This window comes from Ambystoma mexicanum, chromosome 9, assembly GCF_040938575.1.
Source record: "Ambystoma mexicanum isolate Mex_15411 chromosome 9, UKY_AmexF1_1, whole genome shotgun sequence".
NCBI classification, from domain to species: domain Eukaryota; kingdom Metazoa; phylum Chordata; class Amphibia; order Caudata; family Ambystomatidae; genus Ambystoma; species Ambystoma mexicanum.
In genome coordinates, this window is record NC_090931.1 from 1,208,524,998 (window position 1) to 1,208,551,333 (window position 26,336).

Here is a 26,336-nt window from a genome sequence, read left to right on the forward strand (position 1 = left end):
GTTTCAGGTGAAAGGGATTAATTTGATTAACATGGACACACTGTTCCACTGTTAATTCTCCCGCCTTTTTAGCAATTCTGTAGACCAAATGTGAAAACGTATCTACAATTCTATATGTCCCTTGCCATGCTGCAAGAAATGTAGAGTTTTTATGTTTATTCTTTCTGAAATTAAACGTTTATACCTGGTCTCCTATTTCATATTCTCTCACAGATGCCTTCCTATCATAATATGTCTGCACCATCAGCTGCCTTTTCCAAATTTTGCTGCACAAATGCAAACACATATTGAAAGTGCGTTTTCAATTCTTCCACATATTCATGAATTGTGGACTCATTTATAAGCACTTGATGATCATTTGTTCTGTAAAGTAAGTGTTGTAGCAAAACCATTTTTCTTCCTGTCAAGATTTCATGGGGCCTGAGATTTGTTGATTTATAGGGCATCGACCTGAGAGCCATTAGTACCAATGGAAGCCGCAAATCCCAACTAGATGCTTCAGCTACAAACCTTTTCAACATTTGAACTATCAATCTGTTACACCATTCCACTACCCCTGAAGAGGAGGGCCAGTAAGAAATGTGTAGCTTCCTCTTCACACCCAAGATGTGCCACATTTGTGTCATTAATGCACTAGTGAAATGACTTCCACGGTCTGATTCTATTCTTTGAGGTAAACTAAACCTTGAAAAAATATTATTTACAAGTAGAGTGGCCGCCGTTTGCGCACTGCAGTCTGCAGCTGGAAGGCACTCCACCCATTTAGACATTAGACAAGTGACTTTCAGCATTTACCTGTTTCCCCCTTTCTGATCTCCTCATGGGCTCAACATAGTCGACTTGTAAAACAGACCATGGGAATGTCAAACCCCTTTAAATTAATGGTGCTCTATGAGCTGGTGACGCAGGTTGAAACTGTGCCCACACTAAACACTCTCTGGTGTTGAGCTCAACATCTTGGAACATTTGTGGCCAATTTGCATAATCTTTTAAATGTTCCACATTTTTCTGTCAACCTCAGTGACCTGCAGTTATGGCATTGTGGGCATGATGTAACATCAATCCCTGAAATGACAAAGGCACTAGTCATTGGATTTGGCCTGTCACAGATTCTCTAATCATCAGTCCATCCTGTATTCTAATTCACTTTTTGTTTTTTAATAGCACCCTTAATTCATCTTTCTCTTTGCAGTCCTCTTCAGTCAGAGGATTTTTTCTGCATTTAGCAAATGGTTGTAGAATGGTCCTAGAATAAGATCTTCCTTTTGTGTTTTAATAATCAAGTCTTGATCTTGAGTATCAAAACTCTCCTGTGCCACACTCTGTTCAACTGTTTATGGAGTTTTGGAACATGTTATCACATCTACCTGTCTTTCACCAAGCAGGTGGTCAATAGGAAGTAACTGCCCCATTACAGTTCCAATTTTGGCTAATTGATCTGCCTTATCATTTCTTTCCTTATCCTCACCTGGTGTTTTCAAATGACCACGCATTTTCACCCAATGGATTATCAGATCATTTTCACACGCAAGTTTGTCTATAGTCTGAATAATTTTGCCACGTTTAAGTGGCTTCTTGTTATAGGTAAGCATGACTTTCACCTTCCAGCCTGGTAAATACTCCACAAAACTATTTTGCGCATAATCAGAATCAGTTACTAGAACTATTTCTTTGAGTTTATTTCCTACTGCTGTAGATATTACCGGTTTATAGTCAAAAAGTCGAATCCAATAATGTCGAAAGTCAAAAAGTCGAAAACAAAAAGTCGAAAACAAAAATGTCAAATTTTTTTTTTTGGTTGCTTTTTTTTCGAAATGGGGGGGTCCCCCCCCAACCCCCCTTTTTTAATTTTTTTTTTGTTTTACCCCTTTTATTTTACCCCCGGAGCCCAAAAAAAATATATAAATAAAAAAAATAAAAATTCGACATTTTTGTTTTCGACTTTTTGGATTCGACATTTTTGTAATTCGACATTATTGATTCGACATTATGACTGGACACCGATATTACCACATAGATAGCAGACAATTCTGTGACATGACTAGTTTTGGGACCTATCCTCATGCTTAGTCTTGGAATGTTGTCACATTTAAACCATTTGTTTCCTAGTCCTGCTACAAGCTCTTTTTCTTTATCATTTTCTACATGGTATGCACATCCATCTATATATACAGTTGGTAAATTCTTACATGTTTCTTCATTGAATGCTTTGTGCAGGGATTGCTCAAATTCATTCAAACTTGTCTCTAGTTCTGTGTCATCAGGTGCACAGACAGCTGAACAATCATGCAACTCTGCTAGTGTTTGAGCAGCTGGGCTCCTTCTATATTGTCCATATCTCACTTCCACAGGAAATCCCTGAAATGCTAATGTCCAGGAACTAATTCTTGACTGGGCCAAATTCCCTGATCTGATTCTCTTACTTTGCAAGAATTGCAGAGGCTGGTGATTTGTTTCAACAATCAACCGTTTCCCTTGAATTATGGAACGGAAATGTTGTAATGCCTAAACAGTGGTTAGAAGCACTTTTTTGCATTCACTGAATTTGGTCTCTACCTGTGACAATGCTTTGCTAGCATATGCAATGGTTTTGTTATTCGCGTCATTTTTTTGATATAATACCGCTGACATGAATTGATCTGTGAATCCTATTTCTACAAAGAAATCCTGGTATTTCATTGGCTATGCCAATCATGGCATTTTCATTAGACACTCTTTTAGCCTGGCTAACGCCTCATTTTGAGAGATTGGGTGGTACATTATGTGGTTGTCGCAGTCTAGACTAGGTATTTGGAGGAAGGGAGAATATGACCAATTTTATGGGAGGAGAAGATACCAGACCTGCAAAAGAAATGGATTATGGTGTACGAGGAGAAGGTGGCAGCTGATAAGTGAAATCTGATTTTAGATGAACCTAGGATGTCACCATTCCAAGGCATGGTTAAGAGAGTGCTTATGGTAAATCGAGTTTAAATTAGTGGTTGCAATGAGGGCCATAGGGGTATGTTGCTGTCTCTCTTTGTTTGTGTGGTCTTGATATTAAGTTGTGTGGTGGTGATTTTATCAACAAAGAATTGGTTTATATTTCTGTATATGCCAAAAAGAGTGTGGGATGGTCACACGTGGAAGGGAGTTGGAGCCTAATTGGCTGCTCGAAAATGGCTTTTTGGTGATTAATTTCTTCAATTGTTTTAGTGAAGTTTTCTGTTTTTGCTTTATCCATAGTGAGTTTGTGTCATATATTGCAATATTTAAAGGCTGACAGGTTTTCATGGGTCTTGTTGGATACATGTAGTTTGATGCTGAACTCATTAAGTAGTGAATATGTAATTTAGGTGTCGATCATTGGGTGTGTAATGAGTGTGTCCTGTTATATGTCAATAAGGATTTTTCAAATGATCTGGTAGTGATGTAGGATGGTTTAGGCTGTCCTTTGTGAGGTTTATGAGATGGTATGATGTGGAATAAGACTGCATAATGGTTGAACCAGTCAATGATATGGGTCTGAAGCAGGATAGGCTAGGAGTTTTTCATGGGACTCAACTGTATTCTATGGGTCGCATCGCACAATGGTAGACTGAAGTAGGTCTGAAGCATTAGTTTTAGTCATGCAGCGCGTGACTACTCTGACAATAATCAAAGTGGCAAACCTACATTGGGGTAACTCAGAGAGGCGAAATGCAAGTGTGGCAGAATATCGCAATGGCCAGATTAGACGGGGCAAATTTACATCGGGAAAACTCCAAGAGGCAGAGTACAAGTGTGACACAATAATACAGAGATGAGATTCAATGTAGCAAACTTATATGGAAACTGAAAGAAGCTAAATGCTAGACTGGGAGAATACCACAGTGGCAAGAATCAAAGTGGCAAATTTACAATTGGGAAAAATTAAGGTGCAAAATGCAGTTGCAGCAATGTTTGAATGTAATGCAGTTTGTGTGTGCATGTGTGCAAGTATAGTTGAGTGAGTCTGTGTGCATGTATGTATGTGAAAGTTTGCATCAGAGTGTGTGTGTGTGTGTGTGCCTGGGAATGGTGCGTGCTTGATTCATGTGTCTGAATGGAGGGTTTCACATTGACTATTACTGGCATGGGAAGGTTGTGGACGCAGCCTCGTGAACATGGTGTGAAGCACTCCTGTGCAGTGCACTGGTGGAGACATGGCACTTACTGGATTTTTTCTTGTGTCATCGTAGAAGCCCGACTATAATTTATATGGCTTTTTACTTCGTTTTTCTCGAAGACTTTGCTGCAGGATGCATACATTTAACACATTCTTTTAAACGTTTTCTAGGGGGACCCCTCCCAAACCACCTTAATTATTTTAGGCTCTTTAGAAACCAATTTGAAGCTTGGCTTTCTACACGCGTTTTCTAAAAAGGTATGCTGCAAAAATGCATCCTTGCAAATATCAGCACATTATTTAAACACAAAGAGCCCATCTAAATTATGTTGTGCTCCCTTGCAACACTCGGTAGCGCTGATTAATTGGAGGAAATATGAAGGCACCTTCATTGAAAATAATCACCAGCCATGAATGGGCATGAATCATGAATCTTACTGCAATCTTTTGTCTTGTGTTTCTCTAGAGAACCAATTGTAAATTGTGTGGCTTGTACACAATATTCTTCAAAGGTTGTGCTGCAAAATGCATCATTTCACATTTCTGCACATTATTAAAAACAGATTCTCTGCAACATGCATAATTCTCTGGGGGAACCCAACCGCCCCTTAATTATTTTGGGCTCCTTTCGTCATGCTGATTAATGTGACAAAATAATTAGGCCCCTTCACTGAAATAATTCACCAGATATGACTGGCCATGAATCATTAAATGTACTGGATTTTTTCAAGCATTGTGCTGCAAAATGCATAATTTCAGCACATTATTCTGAAAAATGTTCTCAGGGTGGAGGGTTGACTCCCCCTAAACCCACCTTACTTATTTTGAATAAATGCTTTATTTCGGTTAAAAACCATCAAAGCAGGTTACAAGACTAAATAGATACAAAAACACATTACAATGCTTCAATAAAACAAAATAATAAATTACAAGTGTTATAAATACAATACATGGATAAAAACACAGTCTTTACATAAAAAAGTGCATGCAATGAAATAACAGTAATAAACAAATCCCTCGGAAATTCCGGTAAAATGTATCATTTGGAAATGTTTCGCGACAGTTCCAGTCCCTTAGTAAAAATCTGTAGATTGCGTAGACTCTAGTCTAGACATGCATTTAGCTGTTTTAGAAAACTCTAAAGTCTCAAGCAGAGTCTTAATGTTGTGTGCACTTTATTCATCCTCCTTTTCGGACACACACATGGGCAGCATGAACTGGCATGTGTGGACCAGTACCTAGTGTTACATTGTAACACTAAAATACCCAACTGACACTTTACACAATCGTTTTTTGCACCTATCAGACTGATCCAGCAGCGATATTTCTCGCAGCCTAGTATCAGTTGAGTTCTGATGTATTTTTGAAATGTACTCTTGGTCTCATTTATGCAGAGGAATCGGTTAACTCTCAATCCCAACAAAACACCTTCAGCTTTCCTATGTCAGGCGGGACCAGCAGTTCTGGAGTAACCTGAAAGGGATCTAAGGCAATTCTTACCAATACATTCTTAACCTGATGAAACCAAGCCAAGGTTTTTGCATGATTGTGCTTAAGTACGTCCAAAATTGCCCACCTATGTTCTGTTGGTTCTTTGTTGGTCCAAAACTTAACCGAAAGTAAAAGAGGCTTCATTTGTGCATGGTGATCAATTCCAGACTGTCCCAATTCCAGATTTTCAGCCACACTCACAGTGCTCACAGGTACCCCCAATAATGTCTTAAAAAACTGTTTCTCACTCACTTTTAGTTTAGGAGTTCCGAGGACTCCCCAAATTTCAGCTGCATGCAAAACGTGCAATTTCATTTCGACCCTCTATACCTCTAGGGTAGGTTCAATTATCCAGCCTCCAAATATCTTTGAACAACTAAACAATGCTCCTGTGTGCTTATTCATAGTTAACAAACATTTCTCTATACAGGCCGTCAAGTCCTCAGATGTATTAAAACGTACACCCAGGTAAGCATAAAGGTCTACATTTTCTATTTTAACACCATTCAGTTATAAATCGATGGGAGATAACTTTTTTTTATACGTTCTATAGCATATCATGATCTTAGTTTTTGTTGCATTAATGACTTGGTTCATGTTCTCACTTAGAGGTGCAAATTCATCAGAGGACTTTTTTATGGCCTGCTGTGTGGTAGATAATAAACTGTGTCATCCTCAAACAATACAATGTTAACATATTCCTTGTCAATGTGGGAACTGTTTCTGGAAGAGAGACATTATTTTGTGCTCCCTAACTATATTTGGTCTCTCTTACTAATACTTAGGCCCTGATCATGCACATGATCACCCATGAATCATTTTGAAACATGGGGCCTCATTACACGATAGGCGGTAGGAGTTTACCGGTACCGGTAAGGGCACTGGTACCGGTAAACCCCTACCGCCTTACTACGAGTTCCCTTTGCGGGACCCAACTTTAACGGCTGGTTTTACCAGCCGTTAAAGTAGGGTGCCGCAAAGGGAACTCGTAGCTAATTACGGTACCGCAATTTGCGGTACCGTAATTAGCATCTTCCCCATTCCCATTATGCCCTATGGGGGCAAAAATGGGAATGGGGAAGAGCCTTAGTGAATGGGGAATTACTGCCCCTGCTCACCTTGGAGTAGGGCGGTAATTCTGCCATCCACCATGGCAGACATGGTAAAATACCGGCGGCAACCATGGTGCTAATAGCGCCATGGTTACCGCCTACCATGTAATGAGGCCCATGGTGACCTTTCAGGAGATACCCGGCACCCTAACCGCCCACTCCTCAGCACCAAAAGCTGCCTCCGCCAATGCCCCTCAGACCACAGTCTCCATAAGGATCACACACCTTGGGTACATAGGGTCCCATGTCAGTGGCAAATGGAAATAAATAGTTGGTGAAGGCAGTGTAAATTGTGATTGTAATCGTTTATTTGTGAAGCGCTTATACACAAGTGAAGTGCTTCAAGCGGTTCAAGGAGGGAAGGGAACAAGGGGATATTGTCGTCATTCTTATGCCTCGAAGACTCTGAATGATCTAACAGCAATAAGTAGCATGGGGGGTATCAGGTAATAATATCGCGGGGGAGTGGGGAGGAACATGCAAGACAAAAGTTTGGCCAACAATGCGCCTATGCATGCAGACACAGCAAGCTTGGGGGGAGATGAGGAGGACATGACAGACAGACATGCTAAGCATAGTACATTCAGACAGAAGTGCGAGAGGGGGGGCTGGATTAATTGCAGAGTGGTTGCCACTCTCCTGGAATGTATTTCGAAGTGCAGTAGTGCAAGGCAGAGTGCGGAGGCCCGAAGGCAAGTGCAGGACTGGCGGGGGAGCCTGGGACATGTGAGGCTCGGGAGGTGCACCAGGCAACCAGTTAGCTGACTGAACAGGTTGGGGATAAGAACAAAGGAAGGAAACAGGAGAGAGGAGGAGGGAGGGTTGCAAGGGAGAGAAAAAGAGGAGGAGAAGAGGAATATCTTGAGGAGTTTCCAGAATTTAAGGCAGTCCAGCTCAAGACGGAAAGAGGCAAGTAGGCTGTCCCAGAAGGAGGTAACTGCAAAGGATAAGGATCTACACCCAAATCTCTGTTTGGAAAAACGTCTCACCAGCAGAGAGTTGCAATAGGCCGAGTGGAGGGCTCTGTAAGGAGAGTATTTAGGAAGAGAGTGCTGTATATAGTAGGGGCCCAGCCCCAGAAAGCCTTGTGGACTATGCAGAGGGATTTGAACTTGATCTCTGCAGCCATATGGAGCCAGTGGAGGGATTCCAGCACCAGAGAGATGCGTTTCCTGGGCTTGAGGCCAAGGATAAGTCTTGCGGTTCTGTTTGGGATAAGCTGAAGAGGTCGAAGAGTAGAGGTAGAAAGATTGAGAAAGAGACTGTTGCAGTAGCCCAGTCTGGCAAGAACCAGGGCTCTGTAGACAGTGAGCCTCCGGGGGAAGGTGAGAAAGGGAAACATTTCTCTGAGGAGGTGCATCTGGTAGTGGGACTTTTTGGACATGTACGATATGTGAGAAGAGAAGGAGAGAGTAGAGTTGAAGATTTCCCCCAGGTTTTTTGCTTCACTAGAGGGTGCAGGACCAAGAGTGGCCGGCCAAAGTGAAAGTGGGAAAGTAGGAGCAGGAGTCCCAATGAGGACGATCTCTGTCATACTGGCATTAAGGTACAAACAAAAGGTGTGAGGACACACACACACTCACACACACACACACACACCATTACTACAGCTCCAAACAGCATGTGACTTGGTAGGGAGGGTTGCAGACCTCGGTCCAGGTGGCTGATGGGAAAACATGTCTTGGATTTTCCGAGGAAAGGTGTGATTGAAGTGCTTTCACACAAACTGACAGAGATTAGCAGGTCCGTACAGGCTGATCCCACATTTAGCTGGACTACTAACCCAAAGACCAGGCGGCTTGAATGCTCCTTGACAGTGTTCCTGCCGAAGACTGACATTCGCTGTTTGTTTCCTTTTGTTGTCTTGTTAGAGGGCAGCCAATAAACACTATGACAGAGCCATGATTCAGGGACAGTCCGGCACAGTGTCCGTGGCTTGGAAAGGATCCAGCAACTTCTCATGATGTTCAGTAATCCAGCAGCACCCACTCCCCACACTGCCCCCCGCCCCCCAAGACCTGAGTTTAAACCCCTTTGAACCTCCAGCCCTTGAAATCGTGAGCTATTTTCAATGGTCCTCACCCCAAACCCAGAAAATGTTCCATGCACCTCACATGAAGTCCATGTTTGGCTGCCCAGCTTCTGTTACATGTTACACATCTGGTGTGTTTCATTATTTAATTAATTATCTAGAGAATCGACCTACTCGTCTTCAGTTTATGAAGTGGGGTGCTGTAACACGCAACCAAACAGAATCAGGCATCCTACAATACAGCAGCCTTCTTCAGGCAAGCACAGCAGCATTTATTGATCAGCGTATTCACAGGAAAGCAGGAAACATGGGGCGACTTCCTGGCACAAAGTCTCCCTAAACTCCTCCTCCTCTGAATTTCACGCAATTCTTTGTACATGAGGGGCAGCTTACTGATGGCTAGGCAATTCGAAGCACGTATTCTCCCACTCAGAATGCTTTGCCAAGACACAATTCATTGTGTGGTGTCTGCTATATAGCACTATAGCCGTCCATTCCTCCTTGCAATTTACACATAAGGCACACAAAATAAAACCATTGTTGAATTGTGGCTGTATATAGGTAGGGTATATGAAGCAGGAGGGTAGTTAGTTGTGTGTGGATATAACTCGAGACACTTCTAATTTTTGTTTTGGTATCTTAAAGTGTAAAGAGTAATTTGAATTAACCTATGATAATGGGAGACTAGTGGTGATTCATAACATTCTTAGCTTGCTGCCTTAATTTGTCTTTACTAAGACACTCCAATAAGACAGTGCTAGTGCTGTGAATTGTAATCCAATCAATAAGAGGAACGTGGGGATGAAGTGACCAAGATGTTGGCGGTATGGGTTTGAAGCAGGCGAGCCCTGTTGCCCTTGATCGTTAAGCATCATGTAATACACAGCAATATTTACATACAGGAAGTAAAGAGGACCAAGAACACTTGCTGCGCAAGAGAGGATTGGTGGGCCAACGGTGGAGAACTGCCATGGCAAGGTCTTCGGAGTTGCTCATCAGGAGTCAGACGGCAGGTGGGTAGTCTGATGTCCTGTTGTGAGTAGAGGTGATTTCTCTGCATTTCAGGGCAGCCTGCCCCCGTCCGCTAGTTGGTGTGCAGCAAGTGGCAGGAGGATATTTCCAAATGCTGAGGAGAGAATATGGAGCTGGAGTGGACTGGTGAACAGCGTGGTGTCTGTGCTGCAGGAGAGCTTGAGCCGGGTGGCCGGTCATCAGTATGAGCATTGGGTCTGTCGGTCCGTGAATGCTATGCTAGAGATGGCAGCAATAAAATAGTTGCCAAACCCAGTACGTGAGTTTACTCCGAATGGGAGCTGGCCAGGCTCATGTACCCCGTATGGGAATGGAACGTTTTATGCTGTGACCTGGTCTGAATTAATAAAAAAAGACTCCTGCCAGAGACACATACACTTGCTGTATTTAAAGCAGTGTATATACAGTTCATAGTGAAAATATGTGTTTGTTTATTTATTTATTACACACCATAGCTCTCAGACATCAGGCAGCACAAAAACACAAAAGACACAACTCCAAGCTCAGCACAGAAGGATTTATGATTGTGGACATGATGGAAGATCAGTTAAACAGAAGGGTTTTCATGCCCTTCCGAAAAAGTGACAAGTTCTGTTCCTAGAGAAAAGACAACGTTAAGGACCTGCCCTTTTGATTGCCATGTCTGATTCTGAGACAGAAAAGAAGGTAGTTATTACTTGACCGTGAAATTCTCTTTGGTTCATATCTAATCAATCTGTCCCTAAGATATACAGGAGCCTTGCCACATACGCATTTCTGTGTTGAGGTGGTCATCTTAAACTGTTCTCTGGCAGCTACAGGCAAACAATGAAGTTCTGTCCTGAGTTCTGAGATAGGTGTTTCACGAGGAACACCTTTTATCAGACGGACTGCATCATTTTGTACCCCTTGACGTTCCTGAAGATTACCCTTACTGGCGCCCACTAATAGTGCATTGCAGTAATCCGTTTCTGGTAAAACGATTGCTCTTGCCAGGGTTTTGCAATTTTTGTCTGAGACAAGAGGTTTAATTTGTCTAAGTAGTTTTACGTGATACTGAGAATTGTTTGCAATGTTGTTAACATGCACATCCGCACCAATTGATGATTCCAAGTAAATGCCTAGTGTCTTTATTTTGGACCGAGATGGTACAGTCTTCGATAACAAAACCTCAATACCTATAGTCGAGTTTACTCCTGGTCTGTGTCGAGCCAAAAAGCATAAATTCTGTTTTGGATCTTTTAAGACACATCCACTGTGTTGACGTCCAGCTTAATAGTTTTGTAGATGACATTCGTTTATTTGGCATCCATTTCATAGTTGCCGTACAATTCAAACAGCAAATGTGTGTCATCGGCATAGTTTGCAAATTGAACTCGCATTTCATTACACATAGCGGATTGATATAAATCTTAGAGTGCCGGTGACAAACAGGGACCTTCAGGACATCACAGTAGATGGGGGCTGCATTGGAAGAAGCATCATCCTAGCACACCGCGGATTTCCTGTTGCTTCGAAATGAACAAATCCAGTGAACAGCGTTTTCTGAGCACTTCCCTGTCATATTGAGAGTGGTTAGAATGTGCTCCTGATCAAGTAGATTGAACGCCGCTGTCAAATCTAACAAAACTACCAATCTGGTTTTACCCCTGTCCAAGATGTTTAACATGTGAGTCTGTAGGTCAAGCAGGGCACTTTCGGTCCATTGTGTTATATGCAGAATAGAGGCAGAGTCCAGATGTTCTTGGAATTGCTTTGTAGCTATTTTATCGACTATTTTTAAGAGAACATGGGAATTAGTGATGAGCCTGACATTGGTAGCGTCTCTGGGGTTTAAGCCTACTTTCTTTACCAAGGGGGTTACAATGACTTCCTTCATAATATCTGGATCACTATTAGGTGTGAATGAAGTGTTTACCAACCGTGAAAGAAAGGGCAAACCATTTCTTGTTCTCAAGGATCAGTTTAGATGGAATAGCATCACCAAAATAAGAGGTAGGGTGTTTTTTTACCTAATACCCTTACCATTTCTGCCACAGTAGCAGGTTTGAAAGAGAATTCTGGACAGTTCAGTCCTTGCCTTAATTCTTTAGAGTTGTTTAGTGAGTCATCATGCATTTCACTTTTGGGTTCTGTAAAGCGACAAGCAGCTCTTTTTGAATTTCTTATCAGCAAATGCTTGTTGCATCGTGCTGTGCATAAGTAACATTTAAATGTACTGAAAGGTACACAAGTTCAACACTAATAAAAGATCTGCATATGTAGGCCCTGTCCTTGGATTGGTCTATTCCACACCTCTTTTCTGCAGTCGCTTTGTCTTTCCTTTGGTGGCAGACAGTGTAAAAACTATTCCTTTTAGGGGTGGGTACTCCTATAATTGGAAGACATGCTTGTCTCCAGAAATCAAGATTAGGGAACTTTGTCCCTGGGTGTAATCCCAGGCCTTGCACCTTCCAACTGTTAAAGATGGCAGCAAGCTTGTGTTGCCATAAATTTGGGGTGAACAGAGAAACGTGAAAGTACTTTGATCCTGGAGTGAGCAGTTGCTGGGGGTGGGAGGGTCCTAGGGATTGCACCACGGGCAGCATGCCCTTAGGAACCCCAAAGTGTTCAACCAAGCAGCATAAGTATGGCCACAGGTAAGAAGGAAGCAAAGGGACCCTGTGCGGATGCTAAGAAGGACTCCCAATCATCAATCAGAGACTTACTCAGGGAAATATAAGACATTAGATCTTTATTGGGGGTGAAAGTTGACCCCACAAAAATTGAGATCAAACTCTTTAGAACCAATCTCCAAAAGGTTTCAGTGACAATACGAATGTTCATGATAGAGTGGAATTCCTAGAAATCACTCTTTTCTCAGCGAAGGTGCAAATGGAAGAACTCAGAACAGTTGGAGTGATAGGTAGAGGATTTGAAGGGGAGATCCTGACGATTTAACAGTCGCATTGTGGTGTTATGGGAGGGGAGTGGTGCCCGCACCTGACATTTTCCTTAAAAAAAGGATTACTAACATGCTTAAACTTAAGGGCCTTTCAAATAACTTTGATTGAAAGATTGCACGTACTAATGCAACCAGCATCTGCCCGGGTCACCACCAAGGGTTAAGGTGTCAGAACCCCTGAACCTCAGAGTCAAAACACTATACTTCAAGCTGCTGTGCAAAAAAGGCAGCATATGTCATGGTCATGCACATGTGCTTATCTTCCCAGACATCATGGTGGTAGTACAAACATAATGGAAATCATTTGAGGAAGTGAAGAAAGGACTGTAGAGCATGAACCTTTGATACAAGCTCCACCTCCATGCAAAACTCAAAATGATGTTGGATGGCAGATCCTGAATCTTACCAGTTGTAAGTGACTTCAATCCAGCAATCCAACTAAGTCAATGCCTAGTTTGGGATGCCCAATGGAAGCCCTTATTTATATATTTTTATGTCAAGTTCTTAAATCTGGATGATGAACACTTATATAACGCCCCTCTCTTTGAATCCCCCAACCTCACTTAGCCAAGAAGTAGGTTTGTTTTGCAAATTAAAAGGTTTATTGGAAAAATTAAACAATATATATATATATATATATATATCACACTTTTATGAATACATTAATATTTGATAACACACTTATGAATATAATAGTGATCAACAATGGGTAATATTACAATAGCACAATTCTTTGATCACTTAGGAGTTGGTACAGAAAGAATAAGGTAGCAGAGAATGCTTTGTATGGTTTCAAGGAAATGCAAGATGGGAAAGAATGCAGCACAGAAAGAAACTTGATATGGTTTCAACAAGAGATAATATGATTACTTTTTCCCTTGTGACAACTCACTCCCCACATTAGGCAATATAAAGAGATGGAAAGGAGAGCACACCGTTTTCAGGAAAACAATCAAATTCAGTTCAAATTCCAGTTCCCCCCAGCAAGCTTAGAGGAAACCGGTATGCTTTTAAACAGGCAAAAATACTTTTAAATGTGATTGCAATGTAGTGAAAATTATGCTAAAAATAATTTGTATTCCCTATAGGAGATTCAGGGTAGGTGACAGCTACTTTGAATTAGTTCAGGTCAACTCTAGCAATGATTCATGAATGATTATCAGGTTGAAAACGAATTTCAGCAGTTGCAAGCAAAAGACAGCAATTGTGACAGGTTTGTTGGAAAGCTTAGGAGCTTAGCTTTAAATTAACAGTTAAATCTCGCTTCTAGGACATGCGGTTCAAAAGATACAGACATTTTTGTGGAGGTAGATTTTCAAAAATAAAGTCAAGATTTCAGGATGCAGATGACACTTTTACAGCTTTGAAATCACAGGATGGACACAAAATTCTAAATGCAGTTCTTAATAAGTTGAAATGGATGGGATAGGATCACTTTAGACTAAGAGATTGGTTCTGCACAGTTCTTAGACCGGATATTCACTCCTAGTTTTGGAAGGGAATGGACCTCGTCACAGATCTGATCAGGTTTGGGCTGCGGTTCTCTCGCCACCGGACGGTCTCTGGCACTGGTTCTGCTCACAGCGTGGCCTCTGGTCTGCTATCGGCACTGCACAGTGGTCTGGTCTAGGTCTGACTGATGGGTTCTGGATACAGCTCTGCTTTCTGGGTCTGGTTCTGGCACAGAGTTCTAGCCAGAAGCAAAACAGCTCGCCCGGGTGTTGAATTGTTTAGTTAGGTTGCTGGATTCTGGGGCCCTTGAAAAGAGTTCAGCTTTTGGGTTTGGCTCCTGCTTAAAGTTCTAGAGCTGGGTTCTAGAGTCTGGTCTCTGGATCTATCTGGAATCTGGAGTCTCTGGAGTCTTTGTCTGGATATGGAGTCTTTTGGCAAAGTGCTGCGCAAGAAATCGATTGAAGAGTGGAAAATGAATGTCCCTATCTGGGTCTCAGTGGTTCTTTTTATGTCTTTTGAAAGTGGGTGGAAAGGCTGACTTTCTATGCCCAACCCTCTGAGGATGCTGATAGGTTAGAGGATTTTTTCCCTGACTGGAGAACGGAGTAGTGAGTCAGAATGAGTCATCAGGTATCATCTTTATGGCTGAAGGAAAGAACACTGCCCCTTGCATTTACTTAGAAAACACTTTTTCATAACCAAACATGCTTCCCAGATACACAAGTTGTTCAAATTACATGTACACATCACAAATTAATTAAAACAAGTCTCTGTTCAACCTTGCTCTTTCTAAGAGCTTGGGTTCAGAAATGACAACTTATTCGTGATTTTCATGGGTTTCGCAATATTGGGTTGGCACCAAACCCTACACAGAGGTACACACCCTCTCTGCGCATATTACTGTAAGTTTGCATTTTCCTAGCATAAACACAGTGTCTACAATACAAATAATTATGGGGCTTGGCCTCAGAGCATCCCACAGCATCCAACTTCGTCTCAAACTGTGAGTGAATTTTTCATATTAAGAATCTCCAAATTGTACATTTTTGTCCGCTTGGTATAATTAGTTATCAGTATTCACATGACACATATATTTGCTGGACTCTCTGAATCCACAGTTGTTTGTCTCCGCCCCCTGAAGTTTGGCTCTGACTCAGAGATCACATGTCTTGCCTTCCCCCAGAGCAGTGTTGTTCAGGAACACCCAAATCTGCATATTCTATTCAATTGAAAGAGTCTATTGTTCCTTTCTCCAGGCTGCAGGGAAAATCTCCTCCCTCTTAATCAACAGGACCATGTGATTTCCTGTGCTGTTGCTGAGAAGACTAGGTGTGAAGGCTTCCCATGGACAGACAGCCTTTGAAGTCTTAGCTACATCAGGTTACTGTTTAGCTCCTGAAATACAGGTCTCCTGTCAGAATTTAGATCGCTAGCGCCGGTCAGTGTCAAGCACCAGTATTGCACCCATTTTTGACAGCTGCCTCACCAGTAAGCAATCCTCAAAAGATACTTTGTTCAAATATAGATACACTTCTGTGGACCTCAGATTCATGTAGATTCTTGAGGGAGAATGATGTTGACCCCCCCAACAAGGAGGTGGGACCTTTTTAGTGGTTTTGGTGAGCTATGATTTTAGCACTTTTGACATCAAGAAATTGAATTCCCAACAGCTCTGGGTTGCTTTTGGCAATCAGTATTGCTATTCCCAAATGGTTTCAGGCTACTGTGTGTGTAGCCCAATGGTGGTTTTAGGCAGTGACCGCCTGTGCTCACTAATATAGGCAAAAGTGGGTGGCAGCCTATTTTTCAGATTTTTACTGTGCATTTTTGGATGATTTCTGGTGAGCAGTATGCTTTCCGGAGGCCATTATGATGTTTCTGCTGCCAGTAATGCACAATGATGTAGCATGGCTTGGATGAGTGGGTTCAAACATCCCACACAGTCCCCAAGAGGCATAGCACTGGGTGGAAAGGAGAGGCAGAAGTCTTGTGGTTGCCGTCATACTTCAGCGAGGAGCAGCCTTCTGCACATCAGCTTCTCAATTAAACTTTATAACCAAGAGTTCTATACAGGATAAGGGGGAGCAGCCCCTCTGGATCAATCAATAATTAACTCTCTAGAGGAGCCATGGTTCAGGAGCTGCTATGTGGTAGATTTGCGTTGCGTGCAATGTGGGAGTGGATTGATCATGTTTGGGTTAGGGTACTGAATTCTAATTCCCATCTATTCATATACGTATAAAGCAGGTTATGGGGGCTAAGGCCAGTAGTGCCGACACAATCAATATTGATATCAAACACTATTTAAGACACATCTAGGTATGGGAGGATAGGGTTGAGCTGGTGGAAACTACAGCAAGTTGTTCTCCCTGGGGCCCCATTACAAGCTCTGTGGTAAAATATCTTGCATTGTCACATGCAATAATTACTGTTACCACATGCAGTAATTGGAATCTTACCACATAATTACACCTTTACCTCCATGCATGCGATAACAGCAAAGACAGCAGGTGATAAATCCATGCAATCACAATTTATTTTACTGTAAACATGTAACTGCATGAGGAAATAGAGTTGCCAGATGCAGAAATACAGCACACATGGAAAAACACTGCACAGAAGTCATAACCATTTCTATAATCCCTGCTGTATACCAGAACAGCAGTGACAACCAACCAATATGAGTGATGAACAACATGCTGGGACAGTTCAGGTGGCAAAGATAGGGACAGCTACCAGAGAAAAGTGATATTCAGCTAACAGGAGCTAACTGATCCTGCAAAGGTGGTGGGGAAAGAGGAGGCCCAGGTTTGTGTGGCACCAAATGGCCAAAGCACAAACACTGAAGAAGACCCTGCTCTCAGGCATGGTGAGGGACACAGTAGCAACAGGCTCATCCCACACCAGGACGAACAAGGAAATAAAGAAATCAAGGGATTATCTCAGGTACAGGGCCTGCTTCATTATCCCCAAGTGCAGACAGGAATGCAGTGCCACAGGAGGATGCACAATACCAGAGCCAGACACGGCAAAGCATTCCCGAGAGAAGAAGCCTCAGTGATCAACATCACATGAGTGACTGGTCCCAGAGATGTGGGGATGCAGGGATGAGTTGGCACACATGTCGCTGATGGTGAGTGCCAAATTAAGGAAGTCTCCTTATTGTATTGCAAGGGCTACATAGTGCAGAGGAGGTACCATATCTGATCATCCTCAAATTGGCACTCACAGTCGTGATCAAAAGCACAACCATAAAATGTCTTTCAAGCATGAGTTCAGAATACATCTGATAGGACAAATGCATGGACACCTAGCAACATATCCTCATCTGTCACCTTCAGCAATGCTACACAAATGGCATGGTGAGTTACAACAGTTCATTCACCACCTATAACAAAATGGAAGAAAAAAGCCTGGTAGAAGGGTGTCAGGTGCCACCCAAATATATTGTGATTTTGGTTGCATATACCATTTACTTACACAAGATATACCATATGAAAAACACCTAAGATAAAGGAATATTTAAAAGCATTCCTTAAAAAATATTAAACACAATGGGCCTCATTACGAGGTAGGAGGTAGCCATGGTGTATTACTTACCGGGTCATTCCAACCTTGGAGGACCCGGTAAGTCCCCATTCTGAGAACCATTCCCCATTCCCATTTGAGCCCCCATAGGGCCCAATGGGATTGGGGAAGTAGCTAATAACGGTACTGCAATTTGCGGTACCATTATTAGCTCTGACGTCCCTTAGCGGGTCCCGTCCTTAACACCTGGTCAGACCAGGCGTTAAGGAAGAGACCCGCTAAGGGACCTCGGAATATGGAGGTAAGGGATTACCGGCACCAGCCCCCTTACCGGTGCCGGTAATCCCTTACCTCCTAACTCGTAATGAGGCCCAATTTCATCATATCTATTTATACCTTATTATAAATGTCAATTTACAACACCTAATTTCTCTAGAGAAATGATAAACAGTTTACACATTAACATTTAGCTTAAGCAACTCTGCGTTAGACAGAATTTTTGTGACAGCGATGGAGGCGTATGTTTCCTCACTACTCACTATTCTAATAAAGAAAGACCCCATATCCAATCATTCATGATTGTGAATGAAACGGCCCAGCCGTTGGGTTCTAATAATTTTTAAAGCAATGCAATTCATAACACTATGTTCTCTATGCTGTACTATGCTGGGACTGTTACAGAGAACACAACTGTTTTCCCTTTCAAGGTCTGGTGCTCGAATATGGAGAATTTCACCTGTCAGTTAAAGGTTGAGCCTGAATCTTAGACCTTGGCCTGCCCAATAGCTGTTAAGATGTTTTTTTCAGGTATTTGGGGATTATACCCTGCAGTTTATCAAGTGTTGACAGGCTATTATAGAGTTTATACTCTATCATTTTAGCTGTAGTATTGATCCAATCATTTCTGAACAGGGTCTTCTTTACCTCATGCGGTTGCTCCATTAAATCTTTGGTGGTCATCTCTATAGCACTTAAAACTTGTTCTCCCCTTTCCCTGAAGTTTTTCACACCTATGAGGGAGTAGCGATTCAGAACTTCTGCTAGATCTTCATAAAGAATACTTGGTAAAGGGATCAACAGCTTTCTGTACAGCGAAAGAAGCCTCCATTCTGACAGGCAAACCAGCGAAGTTAGACCTAACTCAAACCCACCATGCCCACTCAATCTCACTGAAGCAGCATTTGCTTGGGCAAACTGATCAGAATCAAAAGGAGTAGACTTGGCATCTGCAAATCACTCAGCTTGCACCACAGCAAATTAGGATTGACACAATCAAATGCCTGGGTGAAATCAACGGCAACCATGTAAAGTGGCATTTTCACTGGTCTTAATGCATTTTCTCTTCACCAGCCTACCACACGACCATTTACCTCTGTCCCCAACCCCGTGAGACAACTGGTCTGAAATTTCTGCAGTTGGCCAGAGTGTATTGTCCAGTTTTCCAAATGCCACGGTACCAGCCTGCAAAAATCTTGCTCTCACTGTTGAGAAGGGTGATAGGGCGATAGTTGCTTGGACTATTCCTATCTCCCTTCTGGTAGATAGGTACAACAATGGCACTATGATATGAGGCCAGGAGTTGTCTTCCCATAACCACTGAAGAAAACAAAATAAAACCTTCGACCGCATTAACGGGCTAGCTTTAAGAACCATGTTGGACAGACCGTTGGGCCAGGCAGCCCTGGAGTTAGAATATTCCTTGATCATTATCTCATTCGGTTCCAGGCACATGGTTAATTCCCATCTACAGTATTCCAAAAGGTGTGGTATTTCTCTTATATACACTCTGAAAATGTTTCACCCAATCTCGCTCAGTGATGGGATTCCTTTGCTGTCCATTTTGACCTTTATTCATGTTGTTAATCAAATCCCAGAAACTTCTAGAATCATTCTTAGCTCATTTCTCTAGCATCTGGGAACCTTCATTGTCGGATTGGACAATTCTCTACTCTTAAGCCAACTTTTACATTTTTGTTTCAAGCTTTTCACTCTTACCAAATAGGCTTATCCCCAGGACTACACTTCCTTAGAGACCTTAGCTCTGTCCTTAGATCTTTCTTTTCAATTTTGAATGACTTGAATGACTAGATCAAAAGGATGATTTACTAATTTAACAGCCTCATTATGGGCATAGGGTATTGATCTAAAATCATCTAAGAAGGCTTTCATTCATTTGGAAAGCTTGGCCCATGTTTAGATTCCAAATTATTTTGAAATTGGAGTGGTCTTGGTAACGTGTGTGTTTGGGGTTTCCCCTGTGCTGTTTTACCCCAATAGGAGTTTCTTTAAAGTCTTTCGATTGAGACTTGAGAGCTTCTGAAAATCGTCCTCTTTCCTTGTGAGAAACAAGGAAAGAGGACAAGTCAACTAATTTGGAATCTAAACATGGGCCAAGATTTCTAAATGAATGCAAATGTTTAACCATTAGGCATGTGTATATCTAATCAATGAATCTGAATTGAATTTTCTGTTATAAATCCCTCCTGATGAGCCAATAGATTTGGAGAAACACCTGTAGAGGGCACTACTATTTAAGAACAATTTTTGGAGGTTCCTTTTTGGAATAAAAAAGCCTCATGATACAACAAACATGATTTTTGGAACATAATTTAACTTAGTTAGCATTGACTTCAGGTGCGCTAGAAGGTGACTTGAAAATTCTGTTCTTCATAAATTGTGACATACTCGGCAGTCTGAGTGTTACGAGTCACCACCAAGCAGCACCCAAATAACCTTTACCAAAATAAAAACACTGTCAACCAAAGACCAATTTGCTATCAATTGTATTTGAGACTGCAAATGTATAAACCATGATCAATATCTAGACAATCTCCCATAATCTCCAGCCTCAGGCACTGTCTATAAATCCATTAATCAATAGGAATAGCATCAGAAAAACAGTCGCCAAGCTGTTAGTCTTATACAGGACAGTACTTGCGCAGACCGTCTCCCTAACGCTTTCATTGCCAATATTGTATTGGAAGCCAATAGCTCGGCTATCAGATTGATTGTAGATTGGGATTTGGCTCTTCATCAAAGAAACGGTGGCCGGTTTAATCTCCCCTCCTTTTTTGTTGCCACTGCTACGTTGGGAGCCCTCATCTCAGCAGCCTCGATCACCAATTTCTACTATCCAGACCATATCCATGCTGCTCCTTCTCACAATGGGCTGTTCCACTGATTTTAGGGCTTATCCACTGCAAGACTCTGGCACCCCCAAAGTGCCGACCATTAATCCTGGCCTGATCCCAAATCACATTGAGATCCCATAGTATTATGGCCCATTTTAATGGCCAAGATTTGATTGGGCACTGAGCTGGTCCGCATCCCATCCTGTGTCAAAGCACTTGGTGTCCATCACTTTGGCAGGGAACAGTAACACCTTCGGACCTCAAACTACTCCACCATTCATGGCTTGCAGAAGAGAGCTTTTTCGGCACCACTCTTGGATTGAGATCCCATCGTTAGTTTGAGGGCTCTAGTTGTATGTTTTAAGAGATTGTCATTTCCCTCTTACATCTCACATTGTGATCCTACAGACCACACCCTAGCTCCTCCAACAGATTGCTTGTAATTTAATTAGGGTGCTGTGTTTTAATTGCGTTAAAACTGTTAGGATAACTGACGAAATGTGAAAATTAATTTTTGGATTGAATTGTTCCATTTGTATTATTCAGAGCACCCTGCTAAACATTTCTGTTGATTGTAGACATATTCACTTTCGTTGTGCTCATATGCCAGGTTATTAGATTAGGCTAACTTTGTAGTTCTCTTGAACTACACTTCCCATCCTTACTCTAGTACTTTATCACATCAGCAGCGTGTTAGTGAGATCCTTGTTCACATAATTCTCTTGCTTCTAGCGTTTGCCCCACTGTACTACTAGGATGTCTAGTGCAATTAACGGCCCGAAAACAATTACCATTCATTAAAAATATCTTAACCTCGCCCTGCTCCGAACACATGCTGTTGCAGCGAATTCCACCATTCCATCACAATATATTGTGCTCCCCATTCCCAGCTCCAAGTTAACATACAACATGCTGCAGCTACCATTAAAGAAACGGTTATGCCCCGATATTCTGAGGACTGTAGGCCTCTGAGGAATGCCTACAAACTGCTCGCAGGGAGATAACGCTTAAGGCAAGAGTAGAAACTGTGCCTATTTTGCAAGAGAGCATTGAAGCTCCCCTTTCAGATGTACCTGATGCATGGAAGGGCACCGAAGTCCCCCTATAAAGCTAGCAGAACTTATCATGACTACAGAGCAGATGGATGGCAAATTTATGAGTGTCAGTCACTACTCTCACGTAACTCATCTCGCAATGAGAACCAGATTAAAACCTACAGGCACTACTCCTCTTCTGAAGAATCAGAAAAACCATACGCACTCTATTCCAGGGGTGAGTCCCTGTCTCATTGAGGCAAGAGACTTATAACCTCTAAGATGCTTATTGCTAAATGCCAGGGCACTGATTAAAAATTCAACAGAGGTAGCAGATTTCATTGTAGAACACAACATTGACATTTGTGCTATAACAGGGTCCTGGTTGCATTATGTAGCTGGTCCAGTGCTGACGCTGGCCGTACCACAGGGCTACAATATCCTTAGAGCAGACTGCCTGTTTGGTAAAAGAGGAGGCGTGGCTCTCAATTTTCACTCCAAGATTAATATTCGTCAAGTCAGCATCATCACAATCCCTGATTGTGAACTCCTACAAGCCAAACTGGCAATTGACAATAACACCACACTCAATTTGTTTGTATTGTATCATCCACCTAACCATATGCCTGAGTTTGTAACCTAATTCTGTGATATACTCTCTTCTTCCTTCAAACCGAAATCCAAAATGATTCTCTTGGGGGACTTAAATCTAGGTTTTAATGTCCCTCTAGATTATATGGCTAAATCTGTGCAAACATCTTTAGAGGGCCTGGGGTTTCTGCAGCAAATCAAGAAAGCTATGCATTTTGGGGGCAGGGTCCTTGACTGGGTGGCCTTGCATGGGTTATTGCTGGATAGTGTTGAGGTTAGTCCATACCCTTGGTCAGACCATTTGTTTATGCAATTCCAGCTACAACAAATTCTGCTATCTAGAAAAGCAAGAGATCCTCCAGCTAAGGTATCGTGCCGCAACTTGAGCAAAACTTACTCCAGATACCATGTCTTCCCTCTTTGCCCCTGTAGTGAATAATCTTTCCAGCCATGATTCATCCACAGAGCTGGCCATGGCCTATGAGGAAATGATGACTTGTGCTGCTAACAGTCTTGCACCACTAAACAACGACTAGTGAAGCCTCAACCATCTAAAACATGGTACACCCCAGAAATTCATATTCTTAAATACCTGAAAAATAAAGCATTTAAGAGATGGAGGATGTCTCTATCTTTGGATGATAAAACGAGCAACACAGCGGCAGTCAAGGCACATAAAAATATAATTAGCTCTGCTACGAAACTCTCATACGAAAGCAGTATTAAATGGGGCTTTTCTAGTACTAAGGAACTCTTCAAGATCTTAAGAGAGCTAGAAAGCCCTTCTCTCTCATTTCCACAGTCTCGAAAGACAATAATTGGCATACCAACATTCAGAACTTCAAGAATGTGATCAAGGGTGACATTGCTAACAATTTGCACTCCCTAAAAGGCAACCCCCTTCAATGGAGGAAGGACAAATCGGATGTTCTTCCACCTCTCTTTAAGTTCTCAGAGGTGGCCGAAGCTGATATTGTCGGTATCCTGATGAAGATGAAGCCAATGAACTGCAAAGGCGATGTCTGACCTGCTGTCATTGTGAAAGTCTGTGCGGTATCACTGGTTCTGCTGATTACTAAATTCAAGACTTCCTAAGCCTTCATAACATCTTAGGACTTAAACTATCTGACATTAGAAGCAACTACAGTACCTAGTCCACCCTCCTGGATCTTAAAACATCCATCTTGCAGCACTTTGATAACGGCAGAAATGCTCTTTTGATGTTATTAGACCTTACAGCAACATTTGACCTTGAGGACCATACTATCCTTGCTGCTAGACTGCAGGACTCAGCCTCCTTCTCCAGAGAGGCATTCAGGTGGGTTCTCTCATTTCTATAAAAATGAAGAGCCAAAGTCTACCATAAAGATACCATGACCGAGGTCTATGAGTTAGTATGTGGGGTACCACAAGCATATTGTGTGTCCCCAATGTTGTTTAACATCTCCACTCCTCCCTTCTTCGAACTACTGGATTCAGAGGGCATTATGAATGCAAACTATGCGGATGACACCCAGTGCCTTATTCCTCTCTCTGGCAATCATGTGTCAGACACGCTGATAGTAAACAACACCTTCAACTTGATTCACCTGTGCATACTGCAGAATGGTCTAGCTCTTAACACCGTTAAGACCGAAATCATGATTGTCTGCACTGCACCCAAGTTACGTAAAATAGGCCCACACTACTACTCCTTTCAAGTTGCAGAGTGTGATCTGGCAATACTACCTAAAGTAAAAACCATGGATGTTGTAATTGATCAAGAGCTTACGATGAAAGCACATGTCAGCAGCCTTGTCTCTTGTTCATCATATTACATCAAGCTGCTAGCACAAATCAGACAATTTCTAGACTCAGCTGATAGTGCCACCATGGCCCGTGCCATAATAGGTTCCAGTCTTGATTATTGTTCCAGCCTTCTTCAGGGCGTGCGTAAAGATGAGCTCAACCGCCTGCTCATTGTACAGAATAATGCAGTCCGAGTGGTCACTGGCCTATGGAGATCGGATCATGTGTCAATGGCAAGGAGATCACTACATTGGCTTCCTATTCAAAAACTGATTATGTTCTGTACATTGTGCACCACCCATGCTTGCATCTTTGGGAAGAATCCTGCGTATCCGGCGAAGCAGGTGGCCTGGCTTCCTGCCAGGCAAACTCTGCGGTCAAATAACTCATTCTTACTAGAAACTCCCATAGCCAAACTATCTCTGATACTAGAAGGATGTTTTTCTGTTGCAGCTCCACATCTCTGGAATGCCTTGCCTCCATATCTTAGGGTGTGCACCTCTATAGTATCCTTCAAAGATAGATTGAAGACATTTCTCTTTGAATGAATTCCCATGATTTCTCACTTGCTGATTTGCATTGTTTAATCCCTGCCCTTTATGTTAATTGTTTTTTGTGCTCTGTCCCCACGCTTCTATGACTGAGGGCCTTGTTCCAGCACGTTACAAATAAATACAATAAATAAATAAAGAAGCATTGCAAACTCTTATACAATCCAATTGAGTAGGCTGGGCTAAAATGTGGCCATTATCGTGATCCCCAGAAAGATTCTGTGAGTCTTCCCCTGTACGCTGATAACATGGTTAAACTTAACAGCTGCCTGTTTCCTTACCTTTTGTTGGATCAGGGTTTAGAACATTGAGAAGCTCTTTGTTGTGGGGCAGGCCTTGGGTACTTTTTTTTAGCTGGGCTAGCATCAGATAGGCTCAATTAATGTGTCCCTTTGTATACCTTGTTCAATGTGTTCCTCTGGTAGTATGCCCACAGTGGCGCATTCATCTTTATCCCCTTCTGGAATGATTCCGTTCTGTGGTGGTGTCATGTGGAGCTGTTCCACTACTTCCATCTCATTGATCTCATCTTGGGCCACGTACGCTATTTCCTCTGTCAAATGAATATTTCTAAGGAACCTTCTCGAGTTCGTTCTATTGTTTCTTTTGCCTTTTTTTGATTGTTTACATAGGTGTTTTCCTGTACGCTCTCTGAAGCCAATGGCCCCATGGTTCCCATTTCCGGAACCAGTGGGGGTATGGAAGAACATATGTTCTTTCCCAATGGATCCAGGTTACCCGTCAAACCCAGAGAGTGAATTGTGTATTAGCTCCAGGTTTATTTTTACATTGCTCAATTGTGAGTTATGGGTATTAAGTGCTAAACCAATGTTATCATATAAGAAAGAGAAGAGGCTCAGCACCATATTTAGTACTGATGTTTCTGGGGCGGTCAACCTAACACAATCATCGAGATCTTTTAGAGTATGATGCATGACCAGCTTGAATATTACAGGATTTAGGTCGAGATCTTCTTGGTCGGCATTTATATCCCCATTTATATGTTCAGTTAGAAATGAGAATTTACCATCTTCATACACCTCACCTTCCATTTCTATTATCACCTACCCTTCTTTTTGCAACGTTTGCACCAACTCTGTCTGAGGAGTTAATTCTAGCAGGATCTGGTCTGTAACATAGAGTGAGCTAGGTATATTTCTCTCATTCTGAAGTCTTACAGGTGTTTGTTTCCTGCAGTCGGTACGAGTGACGCACCAGAGAATGGAAATAGTAAATATTCCATCTTTTTTTTCATCTGAATATTTGTATGCTCCTCTATTTCTTTCCTTATTTCCAAATGAAGGGCACCGTTCCTAGCCATATCTTCCCCATTTGGCATTGAGTTGGGTAATTCGTCAGAGTGCACAGGCGCCATGGGGACTGGTACCGGTTTTACTTGAAGCTTCTCACTTGTGGCCCCTCCCACCTCCATTATTATGACCGACTGAATTGGATAGCACTCTACACCGGCTGTCTCACCTGACCCATTAGTCAGGAGTTAGCAATGTCCTGATTTTCTGGTTGCTCACTAATCGGCTGGCTATC